The sequence below is a fragment of the Thermobia domestica genome, unplaced genomic scaffold, assembly GCF_964235325.1.
Source record: "Thermobia domestica unplaced genomic scaffold, izTheDome1.hap1.1 HAP1_SCAFFOLD_864, whole genome shotgun sequence".
Lineage (NCBI taxonomy): Eukaryota > Metazoa > Arthropoda > Insecta > Zygentoma > Lepismatidae > Thermobia > Thermobia domestica.
Window position 1 is genome coordinate 49450 of NW_027656574.1, and position 18627 is coordinate 68076.

Consider the following 18627-nt stretch of genomic DNA (forward strand, 5'->3'; position numbering starts at 1 on the left):
TTTTTTTCAAAAAATCAGTAGACCAGGAGATAACTTTAAAAACCAGGAAATCTCCTGGAAAAATCAGGAGACCTGGCAACGCTGGCCGTGACTAGTGATTGGCAGTGGGAATATTCCCGGTGGGAAAAAATTTAAAAAATGGGAATATTCCCGGGTTTTTCCCTGGCCTATTAATTCCCGGGAAGGAATCTATTTCCATTTTTTTATTTTATCTTCCAAATTATAAGAACCATATAACTAATTACTTTATTTTAATATATTATGATTTACTTCCAGGTTTTAAAGAGTTTGGAAGTTAAAAAATTTAAAATTATTTGCCGGTACTTTATATAACTAATAATATGATTTTTTAAGTTCAATTTCCATTTGCACTAAAAAGTAAGGCAATTTTTTAGTATTGGGGGGCAAAACTAGCAAAAAGTAGGATGATTTGTGGAAGAAATGAGTTGATAGTGATGTTCAAGTAGTCAAGGAAGTATCGAACACCTTTTTTTTAGGGCAGTAGGGGATTTATACAAAACGGAAAGGTAAGTGGAAGTGATTTATGTGAGGAAAGAAAGTCAATTGTTGGTAATGAATATAGAAAACAACATGCCATGCGGGGCTCTAACTCGCCTTCATTCGCTAACGCTGGCGCTGATATGCTGTCTGAATTTAATGTTGGTAACATAATTTAACGTATGAAACCATAAAACATTCACATCGGAATAGTATATCGCAAAAAGGTAGGTGAAAAATCTGGCCCCCCAAACAGAATAGCCAAGTGCCAAAATAAGCAAAGTACTAATTTACTGCTAAAGAACAGCCAAAATTAGCAAATTACTAATTTACAAAAGTTGAAATGGAATTATTTTTTAAAGTAATTTAGAATTATGTAGAAATGGGGATGAAGTACTACTAATAAACACTGAACCACCGTTAGTACCGGTAATAGACGTCGGTCTGTCTCCTCTCTCTGACTCGAATTTCTGAAGAGGTACTCGGACTTCTTTTACATATGAATTAATGTATGGAATTACGAGAAATAGGTAGAATGAAAGGTCTTGTATGGCAATTTTCCGTGCTAAAATATAAAGATAAGTAAGTATCCTGCAAATTTTGTGAACATAAATATGTATGCGCAAAAGTAGGGGTGGGATGGGGATTCTGCGCCACCTCATCATCCCCAATAACTTCTAGCACACCCCCCAATAACTTTTAAACAATTCTAATAATTCTAATTTACCCGCCCCTAATAATTCCTAGCGCACTTCCTCTATCCCAAATAACTTCTATCACATATCAAATAACTTTTATCTCACTCTTAATAACTTCTATCACATTCTATCACTAAATCTAGTTACAAAAAACACTAAATCTGGTTATAATAGGTTTTGACTTCAAAAATAATTAAATCAGGTTATAACCGGTTTTGACTTCAAAAATCACTAAATCTGGTTACAAAAAATCACTAAATCTGGTTATAACTGGTTTTGACTACAGAAATCCCTAAATCTAGTTACAAAAATAAAAAGTCACTAAATCTGGTTATAAAAAGTCACTAAATCGAGTTATAAAAATAAAAAATCACTAAATCTGGTTATAAAAAATCACTAAATCTGGTTCAAAAAAATTACTAAGTCTAGTTAAAAAAATAACTAAATCTAGTAAAATAAAATTATCAAAACACTTCTATGATTTTACCATAAAAGTTAACTAAATTCTACATAATTACATAATAGTTACAAATTAGTATATTGATAGTTACAAGTTCGGATACTGATAATAGAATCTTCTGCTAACCTCGTTCTCTATAGAAAACAACGACTTCTTAAACTCTGTCCACTGATCATAATTCAAGCTGAATAGACAGCCGTTAATATCAAAAACAAATTGAACTTCGGTTTGCACATTTTTCACAATTATATTGAAATTATTAATAAGTATAAATTTCTTTTGAGGATCCATTCTAATCACTCCATTTTTTACTTCTGAAGACATATTCTAGTCATTTTTATTATTTTTTGGATTCACAAAACCGATCCTCATTTGAAATTTACATACAGAACTCAACAGTTGGATAATTATCTTTTAAACCAGTGTATTTGATTGTTATTCCATCTTTAACGATCTCATCAATCTTTTTATCTGTTAAGTGTTTTGTAAGTCTAGGTGGAAGAAAGATCTTAAACTCCTCACACTCAACTAAAAAGCTCTTTCCAAACTTAGTTTTATCTTTTCCATTTTCACAATCTTATATTCTGTATTTAATTCTAATTATCTTAATCCAATAACCTGTTTTTGTTCAAGACTACCAAGCCTATTTAAAAAATCTATGTGTTGAGCCATCTTTTATTATATAGGAAAAATCGATAAGAGAATACAATCTTGACTCATTAATAAAGACTGTGTGTGGTTGTGAGTTTGAAAGGGGTCTTGAAAGGAGACCCCTTTTTCTATATAGATAATTTATCTTCTTCATAAACATGTGTTCTAATTTTTTTCTGTAATTTTGTATTCGAGCTTCTTCTTTTTTGTTTCTAATTATCTTGAATTTCGCTAAGTATTGTCACACTTATCGACATCACACTTTACTACAACCATAATTCGCAATAAAGCAAAAAACAAATTCTTTGGTTGGATTATTTAAAGTTCGAGTGACTTCAGCCGAAGCAGTACCTCTCAGCTGCACCTGTAAACCCCCACAAAAATAAACTATTCCGCCTCTTCCATTTAACATTACCCGTTTCTTTCAAACACTGATTGAATTATTCAGGTAGAAATAAAATTTTATTTTCAATTCAAGACTTTTAATAATTATTGTGACTTCTATATACAAAAATTCCACTCAAAACCTTTCGTTGAAAATTAACTAAATATATCTCTTAAATTTAATAAATTAAGGAAATGATCACAGATATAAAAAAAATGGAAAATGGTCGTAAGTCTGGATTGAAGCAAGCTTAATATCATCAAACCTTTAATTACAATAGCTTCTTGAAAAACACTACAGACTGCTCTAGAAGGAATAAAGTATAATTTTTTGTGATTCCAAATTTAATTCTTCCGTAATCTATAATTTTATTCACCCGGAAAATAAGATTGATGATTTGACTCTTATCGGTTTTAGTTTATTTTAATTTATATTTTACTTATTTAAACCAGACAGCAATCTATTACTTTTAATTTTATGAATACTATTAACGCAATTGGGTAACGAGTGAGATGAAATTCTACCAAAACTTACTCTACTCAACCGTAACCAGTAATATTAAATACTCTGTAATAGTCACCAGATTCAAGTATCTAATATAAAAACATTCTTACGCCTTTATCCAGAGACTCCACATCACCACCATGGATTGGAATTTGACTTTCTCTACTTAAAAACCAACTGCCATACAAAAATAAATGAGTCCCAATTTTACCCAACTGAATATCAATTGCAAAAGTCACGATTTAATTCTAGAGTCAGGAAGTTAATTGGATTTAAAAAATATTTTTGAAACTTTAAGCAAGGAATTATAGCTACAATTCAGAGCTCTCCCTTTATAATTTACTTCAACTTCCGGATTTTAATTACCAAATTTACTGCAATAGAATATTATACGCTTTATAAATAGGTATTAATTCTAACCATTTTATCACGATCAATTAATTCTTGAAATTTATAAATTTTATATCCTGCATTAAATTGAGTATTACTACAATAATTGAACAATTTTATCAATTCTAAACAAAATTGCTACTGTTTAAAGTTAAATTTATGATAGTCAAAAGTTTATCTACTTTAGTTATTTAAATGACAAAGCGACATGATTATTTGCTTTAACCGAATTTTACAAACTTGCATTAGTTTGATCAAAGGGTCTGAACTCCCTCCTGAGAGCACTCCAATTAGGCACAATTTTCCTACAAAAATTAACATACCCAGCTAATTTTAGTGTATTTAACTCACATATTAAACGGATAATCACTACTAAATTTTTATTCCTAACTTTGGTTTTTTTAAACCTACTAATGTAGTAAGAACATTGAATCACAGCCTTCTTTTTACTTTCAGTCACGAATTATTTAAGCTAGGAAACTAACCCATCTGATTTAAGCATATTAAAGAAAAACAATTAACCTCCGATTTAGTATCAAAATTAATATTATAGATTCCGTAATAGAAACTTTTTAACTCGTAAAGTCAAATCCCTTTAAACTCAATATCACACAATTCGCACTAGAGGCACAAATCCAGCCGAGAAAACAGCTTCACTGCTATGTTTTTCCATGCGTAATGACTCAGCCGTCGCTCGCTCGCATGAACGAAGCCTGGTCGGGAGGGAAGACTCCACCCAACCACCAAGGCCAGATCAGCGCAACCGACAACTATGTCATCACGCGTACACCTCATTGCCTCCAGAGCAGTTGTTTACAACACACCTTTACTTCGAAGAACAACTCAGCAAAAGAAGCTATTTTCACAATCTTAAAAAGTAAAAAAGAATAACATTTTTAAATTTTCATTTAAACGACCATTTCAATGTAACTTGAACGTCCTTAGATTTTTCATTATTTTCCATTTCCGTTTCTTTTATTATTAAAGTCCATGATTTATTGCATTTCATTTTCTCTTTTTTTTTAAACTTGGAACGTGCACACGTTACAGTATGTCATTGATTCTGTTAACAATATATCTTACATTTTCATCTGTCAATTCTCCATTCATTAGCTTAATTACATTAAGCTCATCTTTAAACAGTCCAATTCGATTTACCATATTTTTATAATATTCTTTCTTTGAAGCTATATTTGACCGTGTTGATAGACCAGTGATAACAGCAGAAGCCGAAGCAAATGCAGTTGTAATAATTGAATATACTGTAACAGGAATAAACACATTGATGAACCCTGTAGAAGCTCATAGTAGAATTGATAACGTAATAAGAGTATTATAAACACCTTTTATTCTCTTATACTTCCTTTTGTTTTTCATTAATAACTTCTCAAGATTTAATATAGTATCTTCAATTAACGCAATTAAATTGTCACGTGGTATGTTATCTGGAATATTCATTTATTAAATAAGTTTTTATGATATTGTCATAAAAACACTTACAAACTAAACAGATCTAATAAACATATAATTGATTTATATATTCTCAATTATTTTTTCTTTCTGTAGATCGTATTCTAAATTCTTCTTACCAATCAAAACAACATAACAAATCGTTTTATCTGGTACATCGCTTTCAAAATTAACAGTCAGTTTCAAATTAGTTCTATCACTTACAGTTACTGACTTATGTTTGCTTGTATTAATTACAAACATCGGTCTATTTTTTAAAAACTCTTTCGGGTAATAATACATCTCAGTGTTTCCAATTGTTACCCTCTTGTATACGGTATACATTTCGTAAGCTTTCAAATACTTATGTTTCGCAAAATCTAAGTTTAAAGATTCTAATGGAAAAGATTCGTTTCTAGAATTACGAAAATGTATATTCTGAACTTTACAATGATCAAAATAACTTGAATCTCTTTCTTGATTATCATTCCTATCAGTTTGAAAAAAGGCAATCACAAAATTAGGCATATCAAATTCACTTGAATTAAATTGTGTGGTTAAATCAAACTCTAAATATTTGCCACTAACTGATTTCTGTAAACATTGATATGTGTTGAAGGAAATAGGAATCTTACCTTCTTTTAACATATTAGATTTTAGCAAGGTAGCATAGTTAGGTTCATAATTAACAACAGGCATTCTTAACTCCATATTTGCAATCTTAACTTTACCTGGATGTAGTTGATCATTCTCATATGTTCCATCTTCCTTTTTTGTTTTCCAAATAGCAAATGCATTATCATCAGAACCACTTCTTTTAAATATATATTTTAATCCACCTTTCCACATAGTATCTTTATAATCAGAACAAAAGCCTGGTAAAAGTCTTAATAGAAATACTATTTCTTCATCTGTTCTTCGCCATGTAATTCCTTCCCATCCACATTCATCATAATGATTTGCTTCTGGTTTTGAGATCGTGCATGTGTTTATAGCTGTCGAAGTTAAACCGGGATAATCTATTATATCCAATATTTGTCCATGTTTACTAACTTGAATTTGAGAAAACAAATGTGGGAAGAAATTATTAATAAGTCTAATATTTTGACCAGTAGTATATTCACCATTAGCATCTCTACCTCTAATTTCAAAAGTTAAATAAATATCAGCAAAATAAGGATGAACAAACCTATCTCCAACATCTATATCAAACTCAATAGATCTATTTGGTTTATTTAAATTTTCGATTGCTTTTGATTAGGTTTAAAGGATTGTAATTCATATGACTCTATCTTATCCATTTATTATAAAGAAAAAATATTTGTAATCGTTTATGAATTAAAATCATAAAACAACTTAAATATAACTTCTCCAAATATCCTTATTCCTATTCACTTGAGTAATGATTTCTACAAAACTATACCCATCTGTAAACATTTTTAACACTATAATGCATAAATGCCCACAGATCACCTCGTTAAAATGTTGTATACGGCTGCTATTGTACTCTTTATTATGACCAAGATATTTTACGAGTGTTTTTGGCGGATTACCTCCAAATGAATCAAACACATACTTTCTATTTCCATCTTTTCAATAACAAATCCAATTTGTACCTATATTATTAGACGTATCAAAATTAACAATACCACACTCATTCTTCCTTGGTTGTTTAGGCAATTCATCACTCATAAATACACCCCTAAAATTTCTTATCTTAATTTTTTTAACAAGTTGTATTAGGTCTAAATTACTTAAAGGGTTAATTTCTTTTTTTTTACTGTTTTGGATTTTACGTTTTTTGAAAGCTTACCACCTTGTTTTTCTTCCATTGCCAAGTTATGTCTCTTTTGTTCTTCTAATTCCTCCTTATTCTTTTTTACATCATCTACAGTCTTAGCAATAGCAGCAGCACCTCCAGCAACAGAACCTAGAGCACCTATTATAGCTAAAATTGTTGGAAGACTAAATATAAAACCTCCATAATGAATATTGTCTTTACTCTTCACTTCTTTAATTATTTTTTAAGTTGCGGTATAGAAAGAGATAACTGCATATCTCTACCTTCTTTAATCTTCTTAGCTTTATCATTTAACTGTTGCTTGGATAAAATGTGATTAATATTTAATTGTTTAAGTTCCTCATTAGGAATCGTAAATGATAAACCTTTTAACTGCATATTTATTATATAATTAAAAACTTTTTATAAAAAATTTCCATAAAAAGTACATATGAACCTAAATCTAAAAAATGCTTATAAACCTAAACCAAACCTTACTTTTGTATTCATAGCTAATGCAGTTCCTAAAGCTGGTAACCGTTCTGTTATTACATCAGAATCTTTAGCAAAAACTCTTTCCCAAGCATTATTTTCTAATTCTTTATCAGCAACATGTCTAGAAGCTGTATCTTTATTATCCCTGTAGTAAATATCATGTTCTTTACAAGCTTCGTCTAATAAATTTATACCTTTATCACCTCTATCTAATCTTTCTTGTAACTTAGTAAAAGGCCCACAAAATTTATAGCCTGGAATATAAAATTCTTGTATTCCCTTTATGTTAAAAATCCTATTCATTAATCCCTTTCCATACTTCTCATTATTCCAAAATTTTGGTGGCAACGTATTCAATATCCTTATCAAATAACCTATACCCTTTGGATCATTAGGAATAAATTGTGAGAGTTTAGAATTTATCATATCCATTATGCCTACTTTCTCATTATAAAGTTATCATTTCCAGATTTTTACTCTCCATCAATAACTATTAATCGATAAATTAACTTTCTCACATCACCCACCCATATGTATTGTTTTGGTAATTCATTATAGATCTTTATTCCCTCTCCAGACTTTGGTGTTATCTTTTTTGTTGGTGTTGGAGCTAAAGTTGGTTTTATATATGTATCCCAAATAGGTTTAATAATTTCTTTATATTTTTCGCTTCTACTAGATCGTTGTTTTCTTGTATTTCGATCATTGTTGTGAAATGCTACATTAGAATCAAAAACTACTTGTTTATATTTTTGTAGGTCATCATCATTATACTTTTTTGGATTATGTTTTGTTAGTAATTCCCATAAACTTTCTGTTCCTGTGTAATGTCGATTATTAATAACTAAATCATCACCATGAATTTTAACTTCTGCATCTCCTATCATATGTATGATTTTCCCATCATCATCATATGGGTGTATTCCAAAACTTTTATCATCTCTAGTTGCATAATATTTCGAGGCAATCCTACCAAAACGAGAAGTTGTTAAAGGCTCTATTCCTTCTACTTTATCTTTAATTCGTTTTTTCATGTGTTTTATTTTTTCTGTTATAGGCGTATCACTTTCATTTATAGGACTGTCATACAAAGGTGGTGTTTCTAATAAGCTTGAATCTACTCTCACACTTTTATGTACAACTGGAACTAACTATTGAATTAGATGTTTATTTTCTTCTGCTACTTTTGATATATCTTGCCCTAAATATTTAATTGCATCAATAACAGGCTGATCTTGTTCTTTAAATTTCTCAGACTTACTTCGATCAATCCTTTTGATTTCCTTAAATCTTTTAACAAGTTCTTTTTCTAACTTTATATATTTCTTAGCTTCAGCAACATTTAACTGACACATTTATTATATAAAGAAAAAATAAAAACATAATAAAACAAACACATAATACAACACAACGTAACATACACGTTCACCTATGTTCATTCTACGTTTAAGTACGTTGAATCATGTTCAGGTATGTTTGTTTGCGTTTGTTTACGTTTAAGGTTGACTTCATCTAGGTTCGTTTTTAATTCACTATACATTTAAAAAGTATTTAATTTTATTTCTATATTTACCATTATTGGTTTTTCTAGTCATATCTTTTGTTAAGAAACCATACACTTGACTCCAACACTTGTTACATAATAATAGTAATTTTTCAAACGACATATCAGATCCAACAAACTCATCATATATATGTTTTAAATTTACATTGTCCTGTCTAAAGATACAAAGAAAGTTTAAGTTATCTCTAATTAATAGTTTTGGCAATTTAGAATAGGTTTGTCCAAGATAGAAACAGTTTAAACCCTTATGACGACCTCGAGTAAATTATTCATTAACATGGTTTTGTTCTTCTAAAATGAAATCATCAAACACTACCCCAGAATCGTTCTCACATTGATCTAATGGAATTATATCCTCACCATTTCCTTTTACTATTGCTATTGTGTCTTTAATATTAGATTCTATATCTCGAAAAAGTTGTATTAGTTTGGTATTTAGGTTAATTAAGACTTTTAGAATAGATATACACATTTGCATATTTTAACCATTCAGGTGCTAGCAAGAAATTATCAATCATTAGTGTTGTTTTACCACAACCACTAGGTCCTACAATTAAACATCTTATATCATCAGGTAACAACTTTCCATTTTCTTATTTTTTATAATTTGATCTGGTAACCTTACTTGAATATCCCAATTATCCATTTTAATTATTTATTATATAATAAATGAAAGTATTAAATTTAAATGGAAATTCGTCTGTATTAAACTTATCTTTGCATTATCCATTTGATAATGACTTAGAAGTAGCTCTTGCAGGATTTTATACAACATACTTAACTCCAAACATTACAGAAAAAAATAATAAGTTAACATTTTGTAACTTTCCTGGCTATTCTAATCTTGCAAAACAACTTATAGTTCAACCTGTTTAATATAATTTAAAAGAGTTAGAAGAATATATTAAACCAAATCTTCCATACTCCACCGATGTTTTAAAAGATATTAAATTTACTGAGGATAGAAGGAAAAACAGAGTTAAAACATTTAGCAGATTGTGTGATAAAACCTTAGATAGCATTAACACTGTATTAGGTTTTAGTGAGAAAAACTTGATCAGAAGCATAGAACATGTAGGAGATAAGGTGCCAAGGTTTCATCCGTTTGATACTATAAATATTCACTGTGATTTAGTAGAAGGTATGATTTTAAAACATAATGATACAACACACAACGAAACAGATTTAATAGCAACATTTAGAACAAATGCAGAGTTTAGAGAACCAATCATATATGAACCTAGACAAAATATATTTTTTCCAATACATCACAACAAATTTAATAATATAAAAGTTTCAATTCGAGATGAGAATGGTGATTTGATTGATTTTGGTGGAGCTCGTATAACTGTTTTACTTGCTGTTAAATAGATATAAATTTTGTATATAATAAATATGGATATTTTTGGTAATGTTAAAAGTAGAAAAAAGGATATTAGTGAGGATAAATTAAATAACGTTGCTAATGTAAGTCAACTTAGATCATTAGAAGCCAATATTAATAGTCAATTAAAGAACGATAGAAAACGGTTTGAAGATGTGTTGGAAACGTTACAAGACACATACATCAAGAAAGAAAATGTTCAAAAGATTAGGATGGATACTACTAAATTGATTATGCAGAAAGAAACTATTCAGCTATTATGTCGATTTAGAGCTAAAAACGTTAAGGATCCTATCTTTAGAATGTCTAACCTTCCTAATGGTTATAAATTTCTTTATAATGGTAAAATAATGCATATGAATTTAAGACTGGATAAATACTTTCGAGACATATATTTAGGTGATACTTTGATTGAAAATTTACCTTTTAACTTTAATAAGAACGATATAATTACGATTAAACCAAATAAAAATTCTGCTATGGAGGAGGGACAATTATTGTTTGTTGTAATGTATATAGAAAGAGAGCTTTCATAAAAACATTTGCTATACAATAAATATGGATATCTTTGGTAATGTTAAAAGTATAGTATTAGGTAGTGATAAATTTTAATTATTTTCTTGATTTTCTATACAATAAATAATGATAATGTATTGTGTTAAATGTAAGAAATGAACAGATACGAAGAAAGATACCATTAGGATAGAACAAACAAAAAATGGAAGATATATTAAGAAAGGTATTTGTTCTGTATGTGGTGTTACTAAGTCTCAATTCGTTAAAAAGCCCGATTGACTAGAAGAAGGTAAAGGTATTAGAGAAGACATTATAGAAGAAATTCATAAACCGGCAAGGAAAAACTATCCTAGACTAAGTGTTGTGATTAAAGGTATTGATGATCTTTGGCAAGCTGATCTTCTAGAAATGGATAGTGGAGTACTTAAAGGTATTTCCAAAATCAATAAAGGGTATAAGTATCTACTAACAATAATAGACGTGTTCTCGAAATATGCATTTGCTGTTCCTGTTAAAGACAAGAGTGGGAAGAATGTTACTGAAGCATTTGAATCAGTGTTAAAAGTAAGGAAACATAATAACTTACAAACAGATCAAGGGAAAGAGTTTTACAGTAAAGAATTTGAAGATTTGATGAGAAAAAACATTATTAATCATTACTCAACATATAGTGGTAAAAAAGCTTCTGTTGAAAGATTTAACAAAACACTTAAACAAAATATGTGGAAGAAATTTACTGTTCAAGGTAATTATAAGTGGTTAAAAATATTGCAAGGTTTGGTTGATGAATATAATCACAAAGTACATAGAACAATTGGTGTGAAACCTGTAGAAGTGAATAAGAAAAATGAGCATGTGATATTGAAAAAAATGTATAAGAAAGAATATAAGTCAGTTAAGTTAAAGTATAAGATTGGTGATTTGTTTTTATAAGTAAAATTAAAGGTTTGTTTGAGAAAGGTTATACACCAAATTGGTCAGCAGAAGTGTTTGTTATTAATGAGGTTATACCATCTAATCCGACAAAATATAAAATTAAAGATTTAAACAATGAAGAAGTTAGAGGAAGATTTTATGAACCAGAATTATTAAAAACTAAATATAATGATGAGTATTTGATAGAAAAAATATTGAGAAAGAAAGGTAATAAAGTGTTAAATGGTTAGGGTTCGATGATTCACATAATAGTTGGATAGATAAGAGTAATGTAAAATTTTAAATGTTATATTTTATGGTTTAATAATTCACATAATAATTAAATAAATAAATAAATAAAAGTAATGTAATATTTTAAATGTTATATTTTATGGTTTAATAATTCACATAATAATTAAATAAATAAACAAACGTAATGTAATATTATAAATGCTTTATTTTATGGTATAATAATTCACATAATAATTAAATAAATAAAACTAATATAATATTATAAATGTTATATTTTATGGTTTAATAATTCACATAATAATTAAATAAATAAAAGTAATATAATATTATAAATGTTAAAATTTATGGTTAGGGTTTAATAATTCACATAATAGTTTGATAGATAAGGAAAATGTTCTAGTGTAAATTTAATGTGTTTAACTTTTATGAATATTTTCATAAAAGGTAATAAAGTGTTTGTTAAATCGTTAGGGTTTAATAATTCACATAATAGTTAAATAAAAGTAATATAATATTATAAATTATATATTTTATGGTTATTCTATAAAAGATAATTAGAATAAGAAGGTGAGTGATGAATATGAATGTAATAGTGATGATTATGATGAGTGAGATTTTGAGAATGATTTAGTTTTTATCATATTAATAGTGACTTTGATGAGGTGATCCCATAAAAGTCGTATACTAAGACAACACACTAATATATGTAGACAATGACAGGGGTGTACAAATATTAGCAGTTGTCTTAGGAAAATGAGTATGCTAATGTTGGTATATATAACATGAAAAAATATTATGAAAATGATCTAAAACTGGTGAAGATAAAAAACGATACAGTATTTTTCTAAATAAATAGGATGAGTATATATAATGTTAATTTTACTGGTGAGGAGGTGAGGGAGATGTCGATTACAAAACTAAAACTAATATGTAAAGTCAAAAAATCCGTGACTATAGCTCTTTAAATAAGAGTGAATTAATAAAAAAATCGAACAATATCAAAATGAACCAGATGAATTGAAAGTTATATACACAATGAAAGTTGATGAACTAAAAAATCATTGTAAAAGGAAGAGGATAACAGGTTATTCCAGATTAAGAAGGGCTGAACTTATTGATCTTATTAAACAACATGAAGATGAACAAAACAGATCACAAATTAGAAATATATTTCCATTTAAACAAGATGTTTTTGAAGAATCGAAACCACAGCAAATACCAATTAAAGTAGAAACAAAGGAAACAGCAATATAGAAACGATTACAAACTATCACAATTGAAAACATAGGAGGATATAAAGATCCGGTGAAGTTTTTAAATATAAGTTGGAAAGTTATTATTAACAAAATCAAGGAAGAATTAAAGCACCACCCACTTAAAGTCAACCTTGTATTCATTTGTGATTATATTAAAGATAAAGAAGTACAAGAACGCAATTTTAAAACTATGAATGAAAGAATATTACAATCAAGTGACCTAGATGAATATATAACCCATGCTAAACAAAAACTATGTAGAGAAATGGAGGAATTTCAAGGTAGAGGATCAGGATGGTCATTACATCAAATTAAACATTTAGAATCAGACTAAATAAATATGTACCATTGAGAGCTTCTTCCTATATTGATCTTCCTAAACCAATTAAAGATAAGAAAGCAGTAGTGAATGTTCAAAATAAAGATAATAAATGTTTCTTGTATTCTATTGCAAGTTATTTAAAACCTATAGACCACCAATCACATCCTCAACGACCTTCACATTATACAGAAATTGTGGATGAATTACGAAAGAAATATTGTAATAGTATTGAATTTCCCGTACAGTTAAAAGATATAGTAAAGTTTGGAAGGAGAAGTAACATATCCATTAACGTGTATAGCTATGATGATGAATATAATATATACCCACTTCAAATCACAAAAAATAAGCAGGAAAAACACGTCAATTTATTATATGTGAAAGATGAAAATAACGATCATTTTTGCTGGATAAAGGATCTATCGAGATTAATAAGAAGTCAAGTAACAAAGCATAAGGAGAAATTGTACTTCTGTGATAGGTGTTTAACAAGACATTTTAGAAACGAGATATTTTACAAGAACATGAGCTATATTGTAAGGAGCATGAATCTGTTAGAATAGAACTTCCAAAACCATATGACAATCAAATACAGTTCCAAAATTATAATAGATAATTCAGAGTACCATTTACGATACATGCCGATTTTGAATGTTTGTTATGTAAAATGGAAGTAGAACATAATTGTTCTAAAACTGTGAAATATCAAAAGCATTTACCAATGAGTTTCTGTTATTGTATTAAATATTCAAATGGTGTGTATAAAAGTCCTGTTAGTTATATTGGTTTAGATCCTGCAAAGGTGTTTGTGGAGAAGTTAAAACAAGAAGCAATAGAAATAAAGAAAATATATAACAAAAAAGTTAAAATGAATGACCTAACTAAAGATGAGAACGAGATATATATAGTAATGCCTATAGTTGTCATATATGTGAGAGAAACTTGAATGATTTACCACCAGCAGTTGAAAAACAAATAAATATGTTAAAGAAGAAAATACAATTCGCTAAAGATAATGATGACATGATTGAAAAGTTAAGAGAATGGAAAGATCAATTAGGAAAATGTTTAAAGAATATAAATAAAAATAAAGCAAAAGTAAGAGATCGTGATCATTTAACTGGAAAGTTTAGAGGTGCAGCTGACAGTTATTGTAACTTAAGCTATCGATATCCTAATTTTATTCCAGTATTTATTCACAACTTAAGTGGTTATGATACTCACCTGTTTGTTAAAGAACTTGCCTATGATAAGAATGAAATAAAACTAATTGCAAACAATGAAGAAAAATATATAACATACTCGAAATATGTGAAAGTTGATAAAAAGAATGGGATTAATTTACGATTTCTAGATTCATTTAGGTTTATGACAAGGAGTTTAGCAAATAACCTTACAAAGGAACAATATGGAGAAACGTCAAAGTATTTCCCTAATGATTTATTAGATTTAGTAATTAAAAAAGGTGTGTACCCATATGATTATATTGACTCAATTGAAAGATTAGAAGAAACAAAACTACCTTCAAAAGAAATGTTCTTTAATAAACTTACTAAAACCCACATCAGTGATGATTATGACTAACTAACTAACTCTATGGCCTATGGAACCCGGAGGTTCAGTGCCGCGTTCACAAAAGCTCTCCACTGACTTCTATCCTTAGCTAATTGGATCCAGTTTCTACTTTGTATTCCTATCTCTGCGAGATCCATCTTAATATTATCCTCCCATCTGCGCCTAGGTCTTCCTAATGGTCGTTTTCCTATGGGTCTACCAGTCAAGACTTTGACAGCGTTTCTACTTTCTTCCATTCTAGCTACATGACCTGCCCACCTAAGCCTCCTAGACTTGACGACCCTAACAATGTTGGGTAAACCGTATAAACTATGTAGTTCCTCGTTATGAAGCTTCCGCCATTCCCCATTCTCGTTCCTCTTGGGTCCGAATATTCTTCTCAGGATCCTGTTCTCAAATACTTTCAGTCTATGTTCTTCCCTCAGAGTAAGCGACCATGTTTCGCAACCATACAGAACAACAGGCATGATTATCGTTTTATATATTTTAAGCTTCAAATTCCTCGACAGAATTCGCGACGACAAGAGATTTTGAACCGAATAGTAACACGAATTCCCTGCTTTTAGTCGACATTTAATTTCTTCGTGAATATAATTTTCGTCTGTTAATATTGATCCTAAATATTTGAAAGTATCCACTTTATCAAAAGTATTATTTAATATTTTAACGCCTCCACAATTTGCCGTATTACGGTCCCGACGCACTTCCATGTATTTAGTTTTCTCTGCATTTACTTCTAAACCCATGTCCCTGCAAGCGTTTAATAATATCTCTGCATTTATTTCTACTGTTCTCCTATCATCCCCTATTAAATTTACATCATCAGCATATGCCATAACCTGGTGAATGCCGTTCAACTCTAGGCCCTGGTTGCTATCTTTGATTTTCCTTATGGCGTATTCGAGCACAAAGTTAAATAATAATGGCGACAACGCATCTCCTTGTTTCAGGCCATTTTCGACGTGGAAGCTCGTGGACAAAAATTTTCCTACCCGGACTTTACTTTGGGTTTCACTTAAACATATCTTAATTAATCTAATTAGCTTTCTCGGTATTCCAAGCTCTGTAAGAACGTTGTATAATGTTTCTCTCCTAACCGAGTCGTAAGCCTTTCTAAAATCAATAAATAGTTGATGTACCGGGGTATTTTATTCCCACTTCTTTTCGAGTATTTGGCGAATGGTAAATATTTGGTCGATAGTTGATCGATTTCGTCTAAATCCGCACTGATAATCTCCAATAATTTCATCTGCGTATGGGGTCAATCTTGCTAACAGAATATTTGAAAGGATTTTATAGGATGTTGACAGAAGAGAAATGCCTCGATAATTATTACAGTCAGTTTTGTCGCCTTTCTTGTGAATTGGAACAATGATTGACTCTTTCCACTCTTGTGGCAATTCTTCCTTGTTCCAGATAAGGAGAATGAGTTTGTGTATCTTGTTCCACAATTTTTCGCCTCCAGCTAAAATTAACTCAGCCGGAATTTCATCTACACCCGGAGATTTGTGTTTCTTTAATTTCTTTATAGCGGCTTCCACTTCTATTCGATTGGGTTCTGGAATATACGGTTCTGCGGTGTGTATCTCCTTTTCTCCACGCACATTAGTTTTTGGCTGCGTGTTCAGCAAATCGTCAAAGAAATCTTGCCATCTATTTGAGAGGCTATCCGTATCAGTGAGAACTGTTCCGTCAGATTTCTTTAATATATAAGCACGAGGTTGATAGCCTTTCTTAAATTCGCTGATCCCCTTATACATGTCCCGAATATTTTTATTTTTACTATTATCTTCAAGTTCCTTAATTTTAGCTTTCAAAAAATCCCGTTTCTTTGTTCTAAAAGTTTTGGAAGTTTCCCGCCTGATATCTGCGAAATTTTGTGTAGTTATTTCATTCGGATTTTGTAGCCACCGTAATTTTGCCTGTTTTCTCTTCTCTACTAGTTTAATGCATTCTTGGTCGTACCATGGTTTGTTCCTACGTATTTCCGCGTGTCCCAATTTTTCTACTGCTGAACTTTTAATGCTATCTCTAATTTCAATCCAAGTATCCTCAACACTAGTGCACTCCGAGTCTTCTAAAACCGAGAATCTATTCGAAACTTCAATCTGGTATTCCTCTCTTACCTGGCTCTCTTCTAATTTCTTTAAATTAAATCTCTCCGTTTTCGGACCTTGAGTGTTACCTTTATTCAACGATAATCTCTCCCGTATTATCGCTGCTACCAGGTAGTGATCAGTGTCACAATCAGCCCCTCTAAACGACCGGACGTCAATTATGCTAGATTGTCTTCTTCTATCTACTAAAACGTGATCAATTTGATTATGTGTTTTTCCGTCTGGTGATGTCCAAGTGTATTTATGAACGTCGCGATGTGGGAATTTTGTACTCTTCACGATTAGGTTTTGGGATGTTGCAAAGTTCACGAGTCTAACACCGTTGTCATTACTTTCCTTATGCAAACTTTCGTTCCCTATAATCGGTTTGAAAATATCCTCTCGTCCTACCTTCGCATTGAAATCCCCTAATAGAATCTTCATATGGTATCGCGGGAGTTGGTCAAATATCCGTTCCACTTCTTCGTAAAAACTATCTTTTATATCGTCACCCTTATCTTCAGTTGGAGCATGTACATTTAAAACAATAATATCACACCACCGTCCCTTAAGAGTAATAAAAGAAAGTCTGTCAGTAACAAATTCAACCCGTTTAATTGCTGGTAATATTCGTTTGTGAACGAAAAACCCTGTTCCTAACTGGTGATTTTTATTTCCTTCCCCGTAAAAGAACGTGAAATTTCCGGAATTCTCAGATCCATTTCCTTCCCACCTAACTTCCTGAACTCCTACTAAGTCCATCCTGTATTTCTCTAACTCACTCGTTACAGATTTTAATGCGCCTGCCCTATAAAGACTTCTAATATTCCATGTTCCAAATCTCATGTCCATTTTCTTTTGCTGATGTCGTGCCAAGTTATCAGTCCTTGTCCGAGGCTTTTGTGAATGTTTCTGAACAAGTACGTTTTTTTACAGGATGAGGGTGTTAGCCTTACCCAAACCCCCAAGCTGGAGGACCACTCCTAGTCGTCTGTCCGCGACTGCTTATTCAGTATATTCGCAGCTAACCTCTATATCTAGAGGCCTTCTCCTCGATCCGCAACCTGAGGACGCGCCATGCCGTGGTGACAGGAACCCACGTTACACGGGATGAAGATGAAGATTATGAGCATGCGAAAAATATTTGGAAGTCATTCAATACTAAAAATCTAGGTGAATATACAGAACTTTATAACAAAACAGATGTATTAATATTAGCTGATGTATTTGAAAGTTTTAGAGATGTGTGTTTAAAAGCATATGGTTTAGATCCTGCTTGGTATTTCACTGCTCCTGGTTTATGGTGGGATTCAATGTTAAAGATGACTAAGGTCAAACTAGAAATGTTAACTGACTATGACAAAATATTAATGATAGAGAAAGGTATAAGAGGTGGAATTTCACAATGTAGTAAGAGATATGTAAAAGCAAATAATA